Source organism: Buteo buteo, chromosome 6 (genome assembly GCF_964188355.1).
Source record: "Buteo buteo chromosome 6, bButBut1.hap1.1, whole genome shotgun sequence".
Lineage (NCBI taxonomy): Eukaryota > Metazoa > Chordata > Aves > Accipitriformes > Accipitridae > Buteo > Buteo buteo.
Window position 1 is genome coordinate 32,892,455 of NC_134176.1, and position 14,746 is coordinate 32,907,200.

Below are 14,746 nucleotides of genomic sequence, written 5' to 3' on the forward strand. Positions count from 1 at the left end.
TTTGCCATTCATTTCAACCCAAGTACAGTATAAGTCATTGAAACATTTGTAAGCAACATAAAAATCTGTATTCTAGACTGAAGTGTAAATGTAAATGATACCTGCATGCATGCTGCTCAAATGCTACTCAAAGGAAGCAAGAGCTATATCTGAAGGACATACTGGATACTGTCTTGGGAATTTTGAGCTGTAAATGTCATCAATAACCCAATATTGAACTCCTGCATTCATCAACTGAAGCTATACCACTATACAGAGTTATAAATATGAAAAAGAAAATAATTAGTATTGTACAGAAAGAAGCCTCAGATACACTTCTCTTGAAAATGTTGAATGTATAGTTTTGAACACACAATCAAGGCAATGGCTAACAAAGCTAATCTCCATTACCTGCTTCCTATTGCACAGGTGAATAGAGCGAAAATGATAAATTGGAGATTGCAAACAGGATAGAGTTTGGTACTTACTTAAGATCACAGAGCTGGAGAGGAGGTAAGGGAACAAGACTTTGGCAGGGAGTCAGGTCTTCTGTGTAGATTTCTTCTTAAAGACATTACTCTCTGAAGAAAACACCTTCTGTGCTCTAATCTTTGAGCCTTGGTTTTCTGAGTCAGCCCACCAGCATGCACAATGAATGTGTTAACATTAATAGCTATTATGCAACTCAATTCCAATACTGACAGAAAATATATACAGGAATTCTAAGGCATTTTCTTTAATTTCTTTTTGAAACTTCTTCAGTATTTTATTTCCAAAGTTCATAAAGTCCCTGTTTTAAAACTGTGAAAATGAAGCCAATTAATCACAGGCTGCACTGCAGCATATAATGAAAGAGAAATGAGATTTTATACCAATCTTTTTTCTTTGTCAAAGATTTGAGCAGTGATGGTAAATTGTCTCACAGAAAGAAGTTAACGGAAGTTTAAAGAGAAAGTCTGGTCTGGCAATTAAGGTGCTAATCTGAGAAACGTAATATCTAGGTGAAGTTCCCTGATGTGCTGTAGACTTTCTCTCTGACCTTGAACAAATCATCTAGTGGAATTTTTCTTGCCTACCTGTAGTGGTATGAAAACGAGGCAGGCTGACCAACCAAGTTACCTGATTAATCTAGATCTACCTAATCACTGGAGGCAGTGTAAGCAGGCAACTTCTTCCACCTCTTTTAGCATAGGAAGAACCACCTTTAGAGAGAGCCTCTCTCTCCTACAAGTAGTTTGGACTAGATACTTAAAGTGAGGTGAGACTTATCCCACTTTTAATCTTCCTACCCTTCAATTCTTGCCACACCAGTAAAATGAGCATAATGACATTTCCTTTCCCTTTTAGGCTATTATAAAAAGGGTAAAGTGTGCAGCATTAAAATACTGTAAGAATAGGGTGATAAAAGTACCACAGACACATATAAGACTGGTATGCATGTCAGAAAAAGAAAATCCAAAGTCTTTATAACTTCAATCATAGTATTTTGCTAAACTCAATTCTAGCACTCTTAAAATCAACTTTAATCAGAATACTATCCTGATTGCCATCTGGTTGGGTTCCTATTAGTCATTCAGAGACCAACACTTGGCACTAAATTATTGAGGAGAAAATGAAAGACATGCTATAAATAATGCTAGTCAGCATTCAGGTGTTGGGAAATCTGATTTGTTACAGCCATGCATAGTATCTATCAGCAAACCTAGTTTTAAGTGCAACAGGTGCCTATCACTGAAAATCTGACTTCTTTGTTATAAATTATAAATTATAAGAGAGACATGTCAGTCACGAATTTCTGCCCTTTGCTTGGAAGGAAGTTAAATAATTCATTTTTCAGCAATAGACAACAAATGACTGAAACCAGAAGAAATTTCAGGCCAAGTTCTCAGCCATGTCTGTCAAAATGAAGTGACGTGTTGGTGATTTCTAGCAAGAAGACAACTTCAGTGCAGCAGTCTATGAATTGAAACTGCAAAAAAATCTAGATTTATTTTGAACAGGAGTCCTGTGGAATTTATTGATGTTCTTTGAGTTTAGGGTGGCTTATATTTGCAGTGCAAAGTTGTCAAGTCAATTTTACTTCTTCACCTGTCAGAGGGCTGCATTTAAGACTGCTGTGTCTCTCTCATGTGGATAAAAAACCTCGTCTGGACAGCAAGTTCATCAAGGTAGAATAGCTGTATTAGATAAAGCTTCAAAGGTAAATGCAGGCTAGCACCTGTCTTTATCACTGAGGAGGATGGAAGTCTGATAGTGGTCAGCTTTACTGCAGGTTAGAATGACTTTGGAAAATATAATTTTTAGGATGGTTGGAATATTTTCTATCCAAGAATATCCACTGCAGTTTTTTCAGTGGAAGGGTGTCATCCAAGGCTGAGGTGTTTATTCAGTCATGGCATAAGTGCATGACTTCAAGAGATCCCAGAGAGGGGTAGGCCTTTCAAACAGAAAAATTTCAAGCCTGTGTTCTGAGTAGGACAGGATTTATGTGTTTTGTTTATTTATCTAATTTGTGTGGTTAAAAAAAATAATATCTTTTTCCTTTCCCCTTGCATACATGTGCTCATATCCAGGGCATTTTTTAAAGAAACATCAGATTTGGGTCTCTCCAGAGCACATTGGAAAGTACTTGGATACATCATTATTTCAATTGCTCGAGTTGCTCTAGTTTTCAGATAATCATCTTCATTTAATTCTCACTCTGATACTGTTTCTTTCATCTTCTGCTTTCTATGAAAATTATGTAATGGTTGTGAGGCTTCCAAATATTCATCTTCCAAATTATTTCCCTTATAACAATTAAAATAGTCTAAATATTCCAAATCCTGTGAATCATTTATAATTTGAAAGTTGCCATGACCTTTCTGTGACTAGGCAGTTGATTTCTCCAGTGAGTAGAAGACAATATGATTTTGATTTTAATTCTTTGCAGGGGTGTTCATATAGTTCGAAAGGCTGGAACTGTATTCATGGTTACCACATTTCAGTTTGCAACAAGGAAGATTTTGCTTTAGAAAAGGAAAAACGGTGTCAGAAGACATGTATAAAATGACACTTTTGCACTGAAATATCACTACCTGGTGTAAATTGTACTTCCTGCTCTGCTCTGTAAGTCACTTATAACAGCTTGGATCCACTTAGGAATGTGTTAAATGTGGTCTCATACACCTCATATCTAAATTGGTCCTTCAAATTATGGGAAGAATAACAGCCCTCAAAACACTGGGGTTGACTCATTAGGTGGATTATCCTTTTTCTATAAACAAGAATAAAGAGGCTGTGAATAAGTTTTAAATTACCTGAGGCAGAAGCTGATATTTCCACATGCATATATTCCCTCATAATAACTTTCTGCTTCATACTAACCCAGCAGCTGGAATAAAACTTATTAGAACAAACTGTGGTCTCCCAGGAACCTTCAGCTTCTCAAGTCAATGGATTAATGTTATATAAATATCTTGATATTCTTATTTAGTCAGTTTGTCCATATCAGTTTTCAGTACAGCATCATCTCTGCTCTAGTATCCCTCCAGGCTGAGCCCATTAATATATGCTGTATCTGGTTGTTGCTTGGATTCATTTTTATGCTTTGTATCTTTGTGCCATATCAATGCAAAGCAAATTAGGCAAGATACAGCATGCATATTCCCAAAAGGAATACAAGCAAAATGAACTAATGTAAGTTGCCAGCCTTACTGTAGTACTGCCAACATCAGCCACTCTGCTGGAGAAAGAATATTCTGCTATATTAAGGTAATGTCAACCTGATGAATATGTTGGTACAGTAATCTTTATTTTTTATCTCTTTCATTCTTGTACTGTGAGTAGGTTTTGCAGCTGATACATTTTGCTGCTGCAAACAAGAAACACTTCTCAGTTCCTCACTCCATTACTAATCCTATTTTTCCTAACTTTTCTGAATTTTTATTGGTTTCTAAAATGCCTGTAGTCCATTTAGTATCAATTACATTTGTTAGTTAGGAAAGATTACAGTGCAAGGTGGCATCTACTATCATTTTCTGGCCCTCTTTTTGTGTTATGTAGGCTGAGTCAGCCCACAGTCAATGTCAGCCATCAGGAGCTAAGATCTTTGACCGTTATTTACATGGAAATAGCATAAATTTAAGCAGCAAAATCCAGCTCTGCTCCTCAGATAAAACTCAGCCTGCTTTTACCAGCAGTGTACTGGCTTTGCTGTGACTCTAACATATTGCTTTCCCCTTCCTTGATACAACTATTCCTGCCCCAACATATACCACAAATGTGGCAGAAACAGAAAAAACTTTTGTGTTCAAGGCCCCCAAAGCTTATTTGGTAAATATTTGTAACCCTTTCTAGAAAACATGATAGATTTACTGCATATACATCTATATAAGGAACATTATTTTAAGCAACATGTCTTCTTTTGCATTACAAGACCTTCTGCTTGTGTTGTTACTTCCTCTGCCATTCATATTCATGAGTAACATCACTGTATTTGTTAGCATATTAGTTACAAATAATTAGTATTACTATGTGTACTCTTTTTAACAGAATTCATAAATATGATGAAAAAATTGCAGCTAAACAGAACAGTTATCTTTCAAGCAGCCACTCCGCTAGTCTGCAAATCGCATGTGTTGTGGAAGCCACCTACCACCTATCAGCCAGCACTAAGGATCAAATCTTTTCTAAGGTTGTTAGTAACATAGAATGCAATCATGCAAGCTGCAATTCTTCCAAAGCACCAACCTTCCTTTAACCAATAAGAATATTTTAATGAAACGGCTATTGGGCTTGGTACTGTGTGCTCAGGAGCTAGTCTGCATGTCTCATAACAAATATGGAAAGGCAGGCAAACTTATATTTGTGATTATGTTTTTCTGAACATACTTGATCTCCAGGACCCCCCTCCTAAGGCCTTTGTTCTTGTCTCATTGCTTGTGTTGCAATTTGCACTACTTTAGTTGAATGTTAATGCAAGGACACAGGGTTTTTTGAGCTCAGGTAACAAGGCATAGATGGTCAAATTCTGCATGCGAGAGAAAGTGCTTCTCTCACATCAGTCAAATTTCCTGTGACTTTTATGAAAATAGGCAGCCAGATATGGGAGAGAGACTTTATTAATGCCTTTACTAAAGGAGAGTTCTCGTACAGCAGAAAAGTTGAAAATCAAGCTCTGGCTCATGGAACTTTTTCTTTGAAAATCTGGCTCTGAATCTCATCAGTATCTCTTTACTCTTTGACAGGTGTCCAATGTTCTGCATGAAGATGTATCCTAAAGAAATGAAACAATAACAGTGTTTTCATTTCAGTTGTTTCAATTTTGATGCTTGTTTTCATTCTCATCAGCAAATGTTTTCCTCTTGTTCTTTCCTAAACTGCCATGGGATAAAATAAAATAAATCTCTAAGAACAAAAAGAAAACAATAAAGCTCTTAAGAGGCTGTTTGGTTTCTGTTCAGACTCCTAACAGCTGCTTCATTCTTCTTCACTGGTTCCAGATTTAATAAGGCGATGTAAGTCTTTAAGAAAACAGCAATTTAGAAGTTTCTTCTTTTTTTTTAATGTGGTTGGTTTCAGATTTTAATATAAAATCATCTTCTCCAGTTTTCCTTTGAGTATAGTGCCTGAATTTCTTATTTATAATTCCTAAAATTATTTTTTAAAAAGAGAGAATGTAACACGAAGCTGTATTTTCCATGAATAACAGCACACAGCTCTTGTCCTGCATACTGACATGACTAAAAATAAATCAATAAAATAAATAAGTCCTGATTCTAGTGAAATAATCAGATTTTTGCAAAGCAACACTGATGAGACTGAGATAAAAATCTGGTCTATTCTGATCATGTGTATCTCAGTGTAAGCAGTAATAAAACATTTGGGGAAATGTCACTACAAAAGTTTTCATATGTTGTCTATTTTATGAGTAGAAATGATTCACTGATTTCTTACCTGAGAACTTTGCACTCATTGGTGGGCTTTCCTTGCCTTTTACCTTCTTGTTTTAGTACTATTACTGAGTATGTCACCCTACTCAACTTTCAGCTTTGTATGGCCTAATCTGCCTTAGAGATCACATTGATCTTAATAAAGTTGACGTATTCTGGAACCACACTTACTGAAGAGTGATCTTGTTATAGTTGCGTTCACACGACAGAGAAAAAGTATACACAAATAAAAAAAAATAAATTGTCTAGGCTTACCTAAATAACTCCTTGGAATCTTTGGTAGGAATGCTGAGTTCTTCACAGAAGGAAAGAGCAGGATTGGGAGAGGCTTTTAGAATTTATTTTGTTGTTTATTTTAACATTTCAAAAACATAGACCTTATCAGTCTTTCTTTCAGGTTTACCACTTTTTAGGCACTGGTGTATATTCCACAGGAATTTAAGACAGTAATTACATCGTGAACTGCATTATGCAAGCTTTGACAGTGTTGCTGGCTTCCATTCCCAGACACTTGAAAGCACTTGAGGTGCCTTTTTTTCTCTTGAGGTAGGCTATGTTCATGTGTGTAGCTGTTTCTTGTATAATGGGGTGTTTCAGGCATGCACTGAAACAATGAAATTAGGTGTATTGTAACTATGGACCTGGGAAGCTTTAAAGACTTGTTTGCTTCTCTAGCAATCAATTAATTTCTGTCTTAATTATGACAATAACAATGCCCCAGTATATTATCTGGCAGCTAAAAAAGCCTTTTGACAGTATTCCATCATCACCTTCCTACTGCTAAATCTTTCGTAGCATTTGTAATATCACCTGTCATCAGATAGAGTTCCAATGGTAATTTACCTTTACTCCTTCCCTTTGGACTTTGCTAGAAACCAGTAGAAATGTGAGATACACAGTTACTGAAGGAAACCTGCACTGCCGCAAACTGCACATTTTCAACAGGCTAAATTATCCTTAAATTAATACACAGCACTAAAAAGAAATTAAACTTAAAATTGAATTTTTGACAGTTGTGATAAATTTTAAAGAGGAAATTGATAGTTAAAAATCACTCTTTATTTTTTAATGAAGTTTCACAGACTTTTTTTCCTCAACTTCTGCTATGCTGATTTGACATCTCCAATACTTATTTTAGTGTTATATTTTCTTTACAAAAAGAAAATGAGTCATTCTCCACTTATATGCCTTATGGCTAAAACAAAAGCAAGTGAGAAAGACATTTGTATTCTGTAAGAGATTATAGTACATAATCTTCTCAAAATGTTAGTCTGTTTAGATGGGTTACAAGTGTTCACCCTGCACAGACACAAAGCTGAAAAGGATGCATGGATCTGAAATAACTAGTAGAGCCAATTTTAAAACAACATTTGATTAGTATGAAGTAAGAAAAATATTTTGAGTGAGAATGTGATTAATTTTGTGAATAAAAACTGCAGAAAACCACCTTCTGTTTTTGATCTTTCAGTCAATTCTCATGCACCTTTATGGCTGGGTTGCTGGACTTTTTGGAATAGCATGAAGTGTGAGGTTTCAGGTTTGTCTTCAATCTTTCATCTTCCGAGTTTTAAAGATGATAGAAAATTCAGGGAAAATTAATATATTCAGTCTACTCAGTAAAATTAGGAAAAAACGAGGCCCAGAAGATTGTTTACATTAAAACCATTTTTGCTTCTCCTCTCAGCCCCCAAATGTTGTAGTGTAGGCAATACCCTATATTTAGACCTCTGTTGAACTGAATTAGTGGCATGCTTAAAACACAAATAGCTGTCTTGGACATTACTTTGGATAGCAAAATCAGAAAAATCAAGTCTGTTTCTGAAGAAGGATCTCTCTGCCCTTTTTAATAAAAGTAAGGGTCTTTATACCCTTTCATTTTTGGCAGAGACTAGCAAGGTGTTGTTGACCTTACATACTCTTTACAGTAACATAGACTTTTTCAAAAAGTCAAGCCTACAAGGGTGGTAAAGAGCTATTCCATATTCAAACCCATTTGGCTGCTTTATCATTTTCATCAAAACCTAGAAATGTCTCATCTAGGAATTTCTGCATCAATAAAAATTTATATTACAGAATGACAGCCTAGCATTTCTGACTTTGGCAGTTGCTCTGTGCAGGTGTCATGTTTCAATGTATCTATCTTTAATGCAGTAATCTCAGACTCAGTGCAATATATAACTTGTTCATAGTGGCTAAATCTTGGCTTTTGGTTCCTCTTGTTTAAAAGGTGACTGTCATCTCTGAGGCATCTAATCCTGGTTATGTGGACAATTTCACATTGTAATGGAAAATATTTCTCAAGGGGAAATTAGAGAAGCATGAACCTCTCTAGATATGACAGATTGGTTCTGATAAACATCCAAAATTTAGACACTTATCTGGACCACTCTCTGGTCTTTAAATCTTATTAGGATTTCTTAAAATACTTCCATATTTTATGGGTTTATCAGGGCAGACATATAAGAATGTCATTTTTTATGGTATTTTGGTACTAACTCTACATTTCTAGATGTAACTGGGAGATTACAAGATTCAAAAAAGATTCAATAGGGGGATTCATTCAGTAAAGTTTTGTTCTGGAAGGCCATATTTGTTTCAAGACTGGGACTGAATTCTATAGACTATTAAAGAAAGCCTTTAACTGAAAGAAATAATATTTGAGAATTCTGCTCTATACCTAGTTTATGATGCTACTCCTAGGACAGACGGTAATAAAAAATTGGAATTGTTCTTGTCTTAAAACAGAAAATTTGTTTAGAAATTCTTCCAGGAGACCTATTCACTTGGTATGTTCAACCTTTCTAGTCCCGGTCAATTTATAAACATTTAAAAAATGCCTTCAATGTTTCCTACTTTCTGTCCCAGTCAAAACAGGAAGTGAAAGTTGTACAGAGGAAAAATACAATGTTTACTCTTTTTGTCTTCCTTTATCTTAAACATCAACAACAAATAGATTTTCCATGAAGAATATCCAAAATATTGGGTCAGTTGTTATGCATTGCTTAATGCTGTGCAGAATTTCTCTTTTCCAGAGGCTGACAGTTCTCCATTGCTACTCTATGGCATTTTAATTTGAGAGGTTTATTGTTCTGTAAGTGCTGGGTCCATACTAGACTGCTTTATCCGAGGCAAGATGATCAGCAAAGGTGTTAACTCATCCTCCTTATGTATACAGAGAGAGACTTGGGAATGGTCTTGGGAGTAGGACCCACATGGACACCTCCTCACTTCATGATGGAGGGAGAATTACCCACTCAGCATTTTCCACACAACCCTACATTTTTGTCCCATTTATTATTTTATCTACTCACTGGGTCCAAAGGGCTGATGAAAATAAATGACTGTTTCCATTACCTGTCTATGATAGATATAAAAGTAGCTTTTGGGAGAATTTAGGACCTCTGATGTGAAGGCCTATACCTAATCTAGGAAACTTTTGGTAGCAGCTTCTCTTTAGTGAAGTCCAAACAAAGTTCACTCTGTCACATTCCCATTTCACCCACCATCAGAAGTTTGAGTTTCATGTCCTACTTCTTCCTTGTGATAGATAAAGCAGAATGGGGCATGATATAGTTGCCTGAAGATAGGTGTTGGGTGCCATTTGGCACCCTCTCGGGTACCAGAGGTAACTATAGGGGACTGGCAGCTAGGACACAGAGCTTGTTGGAGCCCCTTGCACTTCTGCAGTGGCAGCTGGAGTCCAGGTAGGACATCCTCTGGACCTTATGTGGTTTAATGATTTGATCCATTTGTCACAGAAGAATTTTCTCTAACATTTGGATTTGGCAAGACACAATTAACAATTTCATTGGAGTTCTTCCGTGACATTCCAGGAAGCCCAATTGTTGCTGAATGGCGGGGATAGGGGTAGTCAAGATGTACCGTTTAATGGCTGTGAACCACTTCAGCTTACACAAACCTACTCTGTCGCCTTTTACTCTTTAATAATTAATAGATTTTAGAACTTCCACCTAGACTTATAGTTATGTACATGAGGTGCCTATAAAATCAATAGCTGCTTGTGTATGCATCCAGATGCTTTACTAATTTAGCCTTCCTTATGCTTCTCTGCAGCAGGTAACAAGCCTTAATATACCCAGACAGCATACAGGAAATCTGAAATAAAGATAGATTTATTCAGCTACCCAAGGCTATGCTGCAGGTATAGGGTCTGAGATCAGCATTACTTGCTTTGGTATTTTCTGATTCTATATAATCCTAAGGATTTCCATCCCCAAACCTTCCAAGACTGTCTCCAAATGTCTAAATGTGATTAGTCAATACACACAATATTCTAAAAATTCCTGGGGAGTTTGCGATGAAACTTGTGTTTCTTCTGGTGCAAACCCAAGGACAGTCTTTTTAAAAAACCTCTCAGAGTTAGGTCACTGTAGGGGCAAATAATGGTCCTTTACAGGACACATGGCACAGCATGTATATATCTGCATGTTCTCCTTTTGCCTTTGGTGGAATGGTCTAAGCATCTTAAACCAGTTTTTACATTCTTAGCAACAATAATCCATTCCAGGGGACAGCAAGTGGTACATGTGGGTGACATGGTATCTGCTCATTAGAATTCAAGCATACACTAACACTGTAACATTGTTAGGTTCCTTTTTATCAGAACATGGGATAAAATCAGCCTAGAGCTATTAATTCCTTATCAAGTGGTAAGTAAACGTTTATAATTCATGATACAAAATATACACAACAGATTTTTAGATTAGATCAGTGTGTTACTATAAGTCCAGAATAGAGCATGCTGGCTGAAATCTTGAAGGCTTGTATACTGAAAAAAAAATAATTTGGCACTTCTGTTCCAGTTTCCAGTAGGTTTGGTGTTTGGCATATATAATATATCAATTTTGCAAAATAAGAAAAAGAACTCTTTGTCATCAAGGCTCTCAAAAGTGGGATGTTTAAGTGTTACATTGAACATCTGGTTTTAGAGTATTTCCTTTCTATAACTTCAAAAAATAACATCTGTCACTTCAGAAGAAATAAAATGCTGCAAATCTGAGATGCAAGTAACAGGTGAAAGTTGATTCCACTTGGTATGAAAATTGAAATGCTGAAGAATAAAAATAAATTATGTGTTGGAATATTCAAATTTTAATAAATTATTTTTTCCATTCCAAGAGCAATACTGCTTATATTTGTATCCTGTAATCAGCCTCAGGAGTTTGAGTTGGCAGAGAAATTTCTTTTTGAGCCTGTAGCCATGTGCTTTCTTGTTTCCTTTCATCCAACTGTTTTATTTATCCCCTTTTGCTCCCATCTTTTATTCTCTTATGCATACTCACACTTTCTGATCCCCTGCCTTGTATTTCATTTTCTCAGTTCTTATCCCAGCAGATTTCTTTTCAAAATACAGGCATAGCTCTGAGAAAATGGCTTGGGAAGTAGGATCCCTGGGGAGAAGGCCTCAGGAAATGAAATAGCTCAGCTTAAATGTAACAATGAGTTGGTCACAGGATTGGGATGAATGCAGTTAAATGTGCTGGGTTTGTTTGTTTCTTGAATAGTGTTTCTAATTTCCCTGTGCTAAATAATCATTCTTTAAGCATATCTAAAAGTAAAAAAGTATTATTAAAATGGAGTAATAGCAGAAAGATATTTGAACTTTAGGTTAATTAAAGTTTTTATTTCACTCCATAATACAGATCTATTTACTGGTCATTTTGGCTGATTTTCAACAATCTTTGCACACAAAAAAAATCCTTTCTTAGGGTATTAAAGCAGCATACATTATCAGAAAGATTATGGATGTCAGCTGGGCCGGTTCATGATAGCTGAGGAAAAACAAGTTTTGCTAGTTGGAAAGATTATTACTGAAGGGTTCACAGTGGTGAGATGGCAAAATCAAATGCAGATTGTGCCTTTAGCTGTTGGCATTGTAATTTGTGTGACTGTGAAATCTATATATGCAACCTGATGGTTCTTTTTCATTGCACCTTTTTCCTCACTCTGTATGTAAAAGACAAGTGGTATTTTGCTTTCCCTGCACCACACCAAATAATTGTTAGGTGTTGTTGTTGTCCATTTTGTCATTACTTGATATGATCCAAATGGAACAATGGCATGATTTTATACAAATTGTGCTGGCTCATCTGCACTAGTTCTTAATAATTGTTGAGCTTAAAAAAAAAAATTCTGTACCTTATTTACCAGCCACCTGTAATAAATGATTGGAAAGCATAATTTGTTTTCCAGAATCTAACATAGAAAACTGAGTTTTATACATTATATACTGCCTTATGCTTATGTAGAAAACTGAGTTTTAAACCACTGTAGAGCCACTAATAGCCCAATTCTGTGGTATAACTTCAGAGACTTGGATAGGACTGCACAGGCTATAAATTAGGAAGGAATCTGACTTTTAGTGGCTTCATATTATAGTCTTTCAGGACAGCATGGAAAGGAGAGCTATTTCTATTAGCATAGTAATGAAGCATTTTTTCCAAAGATAGTGAATGAAATCAACACACTAATTAGACTTTATGCATAATACTTGATGGTCAACATTAGTCAAAAGAGATAGGGAAAACTTCCATTTAATGCATACCAATTTTCTTGTTTATATTGGACAAGGAAAAAGAAGAACAAGAAGATAACATAAACCACTGTGAGAGGAACACTTCTCAGAATGAAATCATGTGCATCTCATCTTTTCACCTACATTATGCAGATCTGAAAAGGAAAAGAACCCCTACTATAGAAGAGAAAAGAAATAATTCTCAGCATAGCATGATATGCATCATGTGATTCAGATAAGGTCATGCACATGATTATAGAGATAGAGCATACAGGTACATCAGCTGTGATATACATACATATAGGTAAAAATCATAATATCCTGTATTTAATCTTACACACAAACATAGTTTTATTGTTGGTTTGTTCACAGCCCTTTTTCAAAAGGTAATGAGAAAAACCTGAAGCCCAGTGACTTTTCTTTCCAATGCTCTAACAGTGTATTTTATGCCGTCTGGCATATTTGCTGAAAATCAGCTGCCCTGAGATATGGCCATGAGGCTGGTCTGAGCAGTGGCACTGATTTAGCAGAATTTGATTTCTAGCCACTTTTGTTCAGAGTATCAGACCAAGAGTCCAACAGTAAGAACCTGTAGCTAGAGAACATTAATATTCTTGCACCTTTGATGAACCAATGTAAAAGATTTTCTTTGTTTTAATGTAAAATGCTCATGTTTACAAATAAATCTTTCACTTTTTTTGTACTAACCTCTATTTCATAAAAACATTACACAGGGTTTCTGTATTCATGGAAGCAAGGTTGATTAATTTTGTTCTGTAACATCTCGAATGCATCTCTAGAATTACCAAAGAGCATATCTTATTCCTTTCTATAAGATATGTATGAATTCTTCTACTATCATTTCCTCTTTTCTACTTTTATATTCCTTTTCTTACCTGTGTCCTTCTTCCCTTTTATGTATCTAGTACCTTTAATAGTTCTTTTGCTATTTCTCATGTACTTATCATGACTCAATTGCAGATGTAGGTTTTCCTTCCTGCTTGCAAAATTATTGCACAATTTTGTAATCAATTAAAGGATTTTCAGATAAATCTACTGTCTTGTTTTTAACATAATAAAATTCATAAAAAGATTTATAGGAGTTCACTTTATTTGATGCAGAATGAAAATAATATTTGTTTCATTCATATGAGGTAGCCAGGAGAGGTTGAAAAGGAAGCATTCTTATAACAGCAAAAATTTCTCTGATTATGCAGCTGTAGAAAGAAAAGGTAATTGACATTTACTCACTCTCATATAGACACAAAATGACTACTTTCACCATATCTCTTTTGCACAGTATTTAAACTATAAGTGGAAATAGCTTTTGACAAATTGCAAGTAACTCAGCAAATATATTAATAGTAATTTATGTGAATCATGTATAATATAATTTATGCCAAGATTGCTGAAATTTTATCAGATCATCACTCTCTGAAAGTACAGAATAATATATTGACCTCCTCAAGTAAAAAACTTTAAATACAGCTTATCTGGCACTTTACTTTCTCATTATGAAATAAGCAGCTGCATTAACACATACCAAAGATTCATAATATATTGCTGTTCTACTTTACTGAGCTCTTGAGTAGAAATGATTCCAAAACACAACCTTAGATATAAACAGTCTCTCACTGTTCATAATTCTGTTATGTAAACAGACTTTCACCTATATAAATAGACAAAACCAACACCAAACACTCTCACATTATGGGGGGTTGAATAATGTGGATTTCAATCCAAGTGTTGTACTGTCAGTGTGCTCGTGTATGAAGGTGAATTGACTGAATTACATAAGTATTTTTCTCTTTGTGTGTGCTCTTTGTGGTTGTCTAAGACTTCCATAGCAGAGTCAACAACTCCACAAAGAAAAGTGTCACAGCTACAGAAAAACTGCATTATGCATGTAATATTCTATTTAATCTAATATTTAAAAGCTGGTGGAACACTTTGAAAGCTTTTCATTCCAAAATGAGAAACAATCCAAATATTTCTCTGGAAAAAAATTGTTCATGATTTTCTACCTTTTTCATGTCTATGCAAAACGAATTCTGTCCCCATTGAATTCCCCTTTCAACACCATAACACTATGTTTCAATGTTAGTGTATTAAGTTTGGCATTTCGTAGTTTTTATGCTATAGGAAATAGTGAATAACCATTCCTATTCATTTTATCCATGTCTTTTATGATTCCAGGGACCTCTACCATATTCACTCTTTTATTTATTCCTTTGTGAAACTGAAGAGCACCAAATAGTTTCAGTCTCTTCTTGCTCAGAAGCCACTCCACAGTTCTGAT